At 38.3% G+C, this 9,686-nt stretch overlaps 1 long non-coding RNA gene across 1 annotated transcript; it reads left to right on the top strand.

Annotated features, from left to right (window-relative positions):
- The first annotated feature begins 1,174 nt into the window (after positions 1-1,174).
- On the top strand, positions 1,175-2,963 carry LOC143720481 (uncharacterized). The gene is made up of 3 exons (XR_013196580.1): positions 1,175-1,517; positions 1,554-1,720; positions 2,925-2,963. It is a non-coding gene; the product is annotated as an uncharacterized LOC143720481 (long non-coding RNA).
- Positions 2,964-9,686: the final 6,723 nt, after the last annotated feature.

Here is a 9,686-nt window from a genome sequence, read left to right on the forward strand (position 1 = left end):
ACCTTTTCAAAATCACGTGACTAGATGGAATTTATATTTTTTTTAAGTGTCTAAAAGGAAATCGAGTCCAAGTGAAACAGATTTTTAAAAACATAGTCCATACAATGCAATGAATGTTGACAAAAACATTGGTGCTCAAAAAAGCACACACCACTGCATTCTCTTTGAAAATAATTGTAAAAATAAGCTGGAAATAACACTGGTGGACACAACGTTTTTGCTGTACAGAAGCGCTTGTGTGAGTAAACACGAGAAATACAATGATGACATGTCAATGTAAATCAAATTCCTGAGGATAAAATATGTCACAGACTGAGTAATTTACAGTAGTTCAGACGAGACAACAATTGGCAACCCAGCAAACAAATTTAGGTTCTGGGAACGTTCTGGGAACGTTAGTTTTTGGTTCCCAGAACGTTCCTAGAACTTTCCCTTAACGTTAGGGGAACGTTCCCGGAACGTTTTCCTTACGTTATAAAAATGGAACCTAAAAATAACCTACATGGAACGTTCCTATAACGTTCTTGTTTGGTTCCCAAAAAAATAACCTCATGGGACCATTCGGGAACGTTAGGGGAACGTTCTGTGTTTGCTGGGAAGTTACTTGGGTTTATTTAACACGATTCATCTTTGGCGGTATGGTTCCTTATGGGGGTTCTTGCTCCATAATTACTTAAGCTGATTGTTCTATGGGGGGTAAAGATTTACCCACCATAGAACAATCAGCTTAAGTGATATACAGATGATTAAGACACTAGTAATGTCTTTAAAGTCAAACAGTTTTAACATGCAGACGTAGCAGTAAATCCTTGGACGTCTATACTGTAGCTTGGCTATGAGGATGACTGTCTCTCGGCGATGATGTCCATGACAGCTAGGACTTGAAAGACTTGGTAATCTGAGACAAAGAGACGACAGCCAGAAGGTGCACAGAAATATGCTTGATACTTATAGTGGTGTGGGCGCATGGGTTGCGAGCAGTTTGAGCATGCTTACTGAGCAGTAATGCCACATATATCCTCCCGGTCTAATAGAAGAATGGTAGTGGTTGGAGCATTTTGCGCTCGACTTGAGAATGAAAGTAAAACCAGTTTGGCAGCAACTTATGTACATTTTAGTCATGTGAGATCAGTCAATTGGCTGTAAACGCCTGTTTCACATATTCAATGAGCTCATGAAAGACCATAAATACAAACCGTATTCTGAACGACACCAAGTTTAGGAGCCTGCTGATTCAAACCGATCACTTAAACCTGACAAACTAGCAATGGGATCTAAGAACAGCAAAGCAGGATCTAAGAATGACAGGAACGGCAATTATAAAAGCAGAAACCGTGGTAAAAAACGCAGCAGACCCGTCAATGTTTCTAAATTTACTAACAACGCGGGTGGTTCTGGAAACGGTGATGCTGGTTTTGGAGGCTTCACTTTACCTGATGCATATGGTCTGGGAGGCTTTGGAGACTTTAATAATTTTGGATGCTGTGATGTAAATGGAGGCTGTAATGATCTGGGAGGCTGTAATGATCTGGGAGGCTGTAATGATCTGGAAGGCTTTGGAGGCCTAAATGGTCTGGGAGGCTTGGATTTGTATGGAGGCTTCGATATGGGAGACTTCAATATGGGAGGCTTCGATATGGGAGGCTGTGATATGGGAGGCTTCGATATGGGAGGCATGGATTATGAAGCCTTCGGCTTCTAAGTAAATTAGTTCAGACAGGTGAGTAACAATTGCTTAATAATCACTCTATGCATTTCTTTCTAAATATGGACTTTATTTATTTATTTTACTCCATTGTGGAAGATTTATCAATTTTTATTAAAAAGAAGGCAAAATATGTCAGACAGGCTTGCATTTGGATTAAAATAATCTACTGACACTTTCTACCATGCCATTTAATACATTTACTTTCTTCCAGTGAAAATATCTTGAATCAATTTTAAACAACATATCTTTAAGTAAAATTTTCACAGCTGTTTTTATGCATTCTTTGGCATATACTGCAATTATGAATGTATTTTGGTCATTGAGTCACTCTGTCTGCTGTGGCATTAATGCATTTTTGCATTTCATTAATCATTTAAGGGTTCTTTTACACAACAATGATGTACTGAAAAAACGGAAGAGTTTTTCCTTTGAGTTTTTTTGTGTACAGATGACCACGTTGTCAAAATTATCCCTGTTCACATAGATCCTGGAAATGATTAAAAACGCTGTATTATACATGCCAGGCCAGTAGACTAATGCGCCTGCTGTCCCCGTTTTACAAATTCCAATTTTTGTAGTTTACATTGGGACAATGAGTCAATGAAAGCATCACTTTCGATAATTAGCCAATTAACCCATTTCAAAAGTTTGCATTTCCAGCCTCCAAAACGCTTTTGTTGTGTAAATGAAAGTACTAAAACATTAGAAGCTTTGGTTTTTTTTTGGTAAAAAAACAAACAAACAACAAAAACAACAACAAAAAACCTGTTATTTTAACGGCCCTTTAATCTGATGAAGAAAAAGTTTCTTTGAGGAAAAAAAAAAATCTAAGTAATTTTTAAAGACATGTACAATTCTAAGGATGTTAAAGGGGTCATCGGATGCCCATTTTCCACAAGTTGGTATGATTCTTTAGGGTCTTCATGTAAAGTTAGTAACATACTTTGGGTAAAATTCCTTAATGGTTGTGTAAAACACCCGCTTGATTATTGAGAGTGTATTGGCTTGAGTGAATGGATTTTTTCACTGAATGGTGCTTGTCCACACACTTGCAAAGAAAAAATATGCAAACAACATATAAAAGTGAATTTAGCATCCAATGACCCCCATATTTATATTTATAGCCTACTTGAAAACATGATAACATTTATTTTTCCACAGTGCATTTGGAGGCATAACAAACATTTTATTCAATACTGAATCTTTTCTATTCCAGGTGAAACATCTGTCTGTAGTCAATGGATTTGTGGAGACGACAACAGCGGTGCAAACTACAATCAACATCAGGACAAACTTATAGTGTCATTATGAATGTTAAACATCATAAAAGCAATGTTATCCGTACATAATAACACAGTTTCAGCCAAAAAATAAAAAAAAATAAAAAAATAAACTGAAAACAATTTAATTAAATGAAGATATTCTTGTTCGATTATATAGATTGTATGTGTGTGTGTGTTCTAAAAAATGTTTGTTGCAATCCAAATTGTTAAAATGTACTGCCTGTTCTAATAAAAAAAAGGGAAAAGATAGGGAACGAGTGTATAATATGTCTCATGATTTAATAGTCTAGACTTGTGGATTAAAAATGTTGAATTTGGTCTGCTTACAATGTGCTTAGAGATATGAGGTGAAACAATCATAAAGAAGTTAACATGTAACCTTGCCGTTTTTATGCATTCATTGACATATAAATATGCTAAGTGACTCCTGCAAACAAAACATTCATGCAAAGAGCAACTTGGGAGTCTTGTCTGGTAATAAAAATGTTTGAGGCAAGTGATTCTTGGATGAGACGTCAAACCTACCTTAGATATGACTCTATGACACAAACATTAAAACAAAATTATGACACTAAACATTATGACACTAAACAACAAGACATCTCTGTGAACATTCCTGAAATACACTGGGGAGATTGTTTTTCAGGCTCTTCACCTTTTCAAAATCACGTGACTAGATGGAATTTACATTTTTTTTAAGTGTCTTAAAGGAAATCGAGTCCAAGTGAAACAGATTTTTGAAAACATAGTCCATACAATGCAATTGAATGTTGACAAAAACATTGGCGCTCAAAAAAAATCACACACCACTGCAATAATGTAATTCATACACCAGTTGTTTAATTCATGTCTTCTGAAATGACGTAATTGGTTTAGGAGGGAACAAAACAAAATATAAGTATTTTTTCTCTATATATCTTGACATGGTCTTTCCCGGCCCTTCCACCATCACCTTTGCAAAGAGCGCACAGCGCTAGACCCCGAAGCCGCCGCCAGGCGCCGCCATTTGCGCCATTTAGAATTTCAGCCGCCGCCAGCCAATAATTTCGTAAGCCAAATTGAGCCGCCATCTGATAAAGTTTGGCTGAGCTGGCTAGAATTATTTGCATCAAATAATAATTCTATCACATAGAGACATACACACACTACACGAATATATAAACAATACACGAGATCTATTTTCCCACTGGATTCATAACAGCACAGTCTTGTGCTCGTTGCTACGATACACAGACTCACAGTGAATTGACGACCAATTAAAATTGCTCGTTTTCCGTACAGAAGAAGCGATGCATTTTTTTCTCGCACTGAGGTGAAATGGCGGAAAGAAGCAAGCAAGGTAATTTTGATCTCACTTCTCACATACTTTGCTAATTCCTACTTACTTTTTTTTTTAACTTAGGCCTAGCCAGACTTTTGTTAAATCTTCAGGGCACGGTTGCACAAACACCTGAATCAAAGATATGATGTTATGAACCAAATATTCTGGAACGGAGAGATTTATAGCACTGAACGTGATATTACTGCAGTAACAAACCACCGTTTCCACATTGCTAATTCACGAAGCATGCTTCAGTGTACATTGAAGTGAAATGTGCAAAACTTTGTCCAAAATAATACTGATAACAGTGTGTGTTTATATTAAGGCGAGACACGGCCGGCAAAAACATCGTTTTTTTTTTTACTGGTCAATTTTGAGATTTTTGGATATTTGTCTTCCATGTCTTCTTACAGACTTGTGGTGAAAAAAAGTCCGAAATACACATTTAGGTCTTTATTTTACTACACTTCGTCTGTTTGCGTCTGTAGATTTCTCATAAATTCAACAAAAGTTTGCGTTCTTAATCAACATAACGTTACTTCTCCGCGATCAGACTACAAAATAAATATGTACATACGTTGTGAAAGTAAAATCTGGTGTTTTCTTTATTACATTGTATTGCATTTTGTAGAAATATAGTGTAAGCCATGCATTGCTTGGAAATATTGAGATCTAGTAAATCAGTATAACATAGACATCTGTAGACATGAAGTGGCAGCTTCAGCCATTTGCAGCTATGAAAAGTTTGGCGGCTGCAGCAGCCATTTAGGTTTTGGCTGAGCCGGCTAGCCAGCCAATAACTTCATCAGCCAGCCATTATTCTCAAAACAAATGGCTTCGGGCTCTACACAGCGCAGCAAGTGTTCAGTGACGTTTGACGGCAGGAAAAAAGTTGAAACACTTTAATCTGAGGTCAGTTGTCCAGCAGAGCAACTCATACTAAAGAGCTGTTCATTTTCTGGCCAAACCAGAGGCTAATTTGCTTTGGTTTGTAAAAGATGTTATACATGTTTGAACTGTTCTTGTGACAGTATATAGTCTCGACCAGCAGGTTTCGCTGGCGCTTGGTGTTTCTGGTGCTTCGAAACGGTGGCTGTGTCTGAAAACTGATAAATGCTGCCTTCGGAGGACACATCAAAGGGTGCTTCTCATTTCTTATTTGTGCATCCTCATTTCCTTTCCTCGCTTCCTTTTCTAGCGTCTCAGCTCCACCCCCTGTAGGACGCGAGGGGAGTCTGCGAGGAAAGAAAAGGAGGATAGAGGAATCGAATGAAAGCTTTTTTATACATTGGAATACTTGATCACTCGAGCGTCACTTCACAGCGTCATCAGTAGTGCTCAAAGGATCTGCCCATGTTGTTGAAGTTTGTTTATTTAAGAAATTCATAATTAATAATAATAAAGATACCCTGTTGAAATATGTGAGATGTGTGGATTATATAAACTGCAAAGGTAAATTATAAATTAAAACGATTTGTGATCGATGTGAAGGGGGAGGACAATTGATAAGTGCGTTACTTATAGTCGATAAAACACTTCCGCATAGGATGCACCTGTGTATCCTCGCTCTCGACTCCTCAGGAAGCCTCCTCCCTCCTCGTTCCTTGACTCCTCGCGGTGCAATTAGAGAATTGAGATGTCCTTCAATATGGCTGAGCTCGATCGGTTTCCGGGTCATAGGATGGAGGACGGAGGAGCGAGGAGCTGAGGAGGGATATGAGAAGCACCCAAGGTCGGAAGGCATCAAGACGCATCCTTCTAACGTTTCACTTCTTGTCTTCTGAGAGACCTTCATCTGATTGATTTTTTTATTCAGTTTTATTTTGATAAACATGACACAATATAACATCGCGATTACATGAAAAGAGCTTTTACTGTTATAAAAAAATAGAGTTGTGAGCATTAGTGGAACCGAAGGTGTTCGAATAAACCAAGCAGCAACCTCCCTGTCTCTCTCTTGAAACCAACACGGAAGTGAATTAAACTGCAATTCATCGACTGTGGCCGCTTTAGGCTGGCAGCAAAAGTGAGTCAAATCTGTATCTCCCCCATGTTAAAAAGCCCAACTTTACAGCAAAAAAAAAAAAAATTGTTTACAGCCTGGTGTCTAAAGTGCTTTTGGTCTATACAGCTAATTTTGCCCTTCATGACAACTGTGAGGGGGGTGAATTTTTTTATAACTCATCCGTTTAAATTATATTAAGCTTTAAAATGCTGCATAATCAAGGGCGTGGCCACTTGAGTGACGGGTGGATTGCGCTGCTGTCTAGCCATTTGTCTACTCTCTGTTAGCCATCACGTCACCTCAGCTAATAGCTGGGTTTCAGTCATGTGATCATGATGACGATTATGATGACGTGGGAAGGCGGGGCGATTTCAGATGGAGGGCAGGAAGTAAACATGGATAATACGTCTATGGAGGAAACCGTTGCGGATAGTCCATATTGAGTCTAATTTACCTTGATCATTTAATGTCCCATTCCCACTGATCCCCTGAACGACAACCTAATGCTATATTAACACAGACACAAAAAAACTCGTTGGCTTGCTAACATACCATCGCTGCAGACACGGCATTAAGATACTCTGCTCCTCCCAAACCGCAGACGTAACGTTACATTAAAAATCCACTTTTTATGGTGTTGTTCTATGAGCTTTTTACATTTCTCACCTTTATGAATGACAATCTTTGGTACTCTATTAAAACCCTTTCCTCGATTAGAACGATTGGAGCAGCCGTAAACTACACAAAACATTGATGGCAGATCCTCAGTGTAGGGTATGGACCAATCAGACACATACCGTATTTTCCGGACTATAAGTCGCTCCGGAGTATAAGTCGCATCAGCCCAAAAATGCGTCATGACGAGGAACAAACATATATAAGTCGCACTGGACTATAAGTCGCATTTATTTAGAAATTTATTTAACAAAATCCAAGACCAAGAAAAAGTTATTTAAACAGACTTTAATTCATTTAAACAGAAGGCATTTAAGTTATTCAGCTACACACAATAGCACAAAGAACAACAGGCTGAATATGTGTCCGGTATGTTGTTAACGTAACACATCAACAGTTAGCTACACAATAGCATAAAGAACATACCTGAGAGGCTGAGTAGGATCATATAAAATTAAAAAAAACATAAGACAGCGAGTCCAACAGTTATCAGTAAAGCAATTTCACCAAGCTCCCGCGATCTTATTCCACATCACTGAAGAGAGATTTTTTCAGCAGATTTTACGACCTCCGAGGAATGTGGCCACATACTCAAGAGAGAGAATATGAAACAGAAACCCTCTTTAAAACAGACTTTGCTGCATTAATCATAGACTAACTGATCTATAAATGAACATGCATAAAACTGTGAAAGAAACAGTGTAAATGGTTTACTGTCTGTTGTACTATTAGGTATATATTATGGTATGTATCCTGGTATACAACCAACTAACGATCAATGGACCTCAGGGCCCAGCAGGCCTCGATTCCAACCAGATATGGGCTCAGGCAGGAGAGAGATGACTCTCTCACAAAGAACCAAGGACAATCTCAAGAGTTTTGGAACAAAGACTCCAACCAACAACGGCTCCAATCACCCATCCTTCCGACTTCCTCACTTCTCCTGGGTGCTCGGCGTGGCCTCAACAGAGTCCCAGGCCTTGACCAAACCAGCGATGCGTTCCTGGAGAAAGAGAACGCTCAACCAACTTCCACTTGACCCTGCCGGAACCATCAACGACTTCAATTTTCAACAACTTCAAGAATTGTTCCAATTACAAATGCAAGTATTCAATTCAATGAAATGTGAAAATGAAATTCTGATGGTTCTTCTCATAGACCCCCTTCCGGTTTCCAATTTCATCCTATCACTAACCTATTTATGTATTCATGTGTGTATGTTGTTTAGTTTATTTATATTCATATAAATATTTATATTTAGTTAATAAAACTTGTACATAATATGTATTTGGTTCTGTTTTGTTTGCAATACAAGTCACTTTACGATCACGTTTTTTGCTACTGGCTCAAAGTACTGTACAGGCGAAGAAATAATTATTCTTCTGTGGCCATGGAAGATACCATTTTCTTAGAATAAATTAATAATCAAAAGAGTTAGTTGGAAGAACTGATTAATTGATTGTAATATTAATTCAGCCACATCAAGTTAATCCAATTAACTGATATTAATTTATAATTAATAATAACAAGATATTATTGATTATTAATATTTCCAAAAAGCTGAGTTCCTTACATATATGGTGGAGAATTTTAAACATTGTATGCAAGCAGACAGTAATCAATCATATGTTGTCCCATACGTTTTTATTAACATCTCATACATGCACGTACAAGTTTCTGGGTAAATCAGCAAAACTATAGCTTGAATATGCCTTCCTACGAATGGCAGAAAGTTCACAAATGCTATAATGCATATTTAAATCGTACGATAAGAAACTCCTAATATTAGCGAAGAAAGCCTAATTTCAGATATAAATCGAGCATAAGCCTTCTCTGACGAAGAAATCTCAGATTAGCCGCGCGCATAAATGGTACCAGAACAAATTAACCTGATATGGACGAAGAAATCTCCATTTTCAGCATTTTTGAATGTGATCTGAGCGATGTTCCTCAATCACCGATTAAGGCCTTATTATGCGTTACGTCATTGTATTCATATTAAACCGCTGAAGCGCTCATATGAAACAATCGCGTCGAATTAGTGGAATAAATTCTAGCCCAGCTAACTAATTTGCCATTGTCTGTGAAAGAACGGTGCTGTTTTGATTTGTTAAAAAGAGTCACTCACACGCAACGTCGTGTCTAAGCGAGAGACTCAGTGCAAACTGTCAGCACAGCTCGCCCGCTGCTCTGGCCGATCTGTGTTGTTGGTTGGCATTGCGTCCGGAACGCGAGCAGGCGTTCCTATCTAGTTTTTCTGACAACAGCACCAATCTCACAGACCCTCGTGTAAACAAGCGACGGTTGTAGCCAATAACCTCCCTCAATCCTAACTTACAAGTAAAACCCTCTACCTCGAGTGATAGTTTTAGCACCGCCTAAAAACTTAGACACGTTAGAGCGTAAAGTGTAACCTTAAACCAAAGACTATAGATTTTGCGTGATTTGAACTGAGTGATTTGAACACGAGTAATGAGAGTCAAAGCTCTTCGAGGCTTTGAATCAAAGGAGTCAACTGCGTCACAAATGATTCTTTGTTTGAAGCGCCCTCGCTGGCGACCCCTGCTGGTCAGAACAGTGTAAGTGTAGCGGAAAATCAAATCAACGGAACACCTTTTACAAACCAATCGCAAAGGTTTTATCAAAAGGTGTAATCAGGTAATGGCAATCCGCGAGCTACCTAATATCGTTTAA

The sequence above is a fragment of the Siphateles boraxobius genome, unplaced genomic scaffold, assembly GCF_051911475.1.
Source record: "Siphateles boraxobius isolate OS27281-9 unplaced genomic scaffold, OSU_SipBor_1 65, whole genome shotgun sequence".
Taxonomy (NCBI): domain Eukaryota; kingdom Metazoa; phylum Chordata; class Actinopteri; order Cypriniformes; family Leuciscidae; genus Siphateles; species Siphateles boraxobius.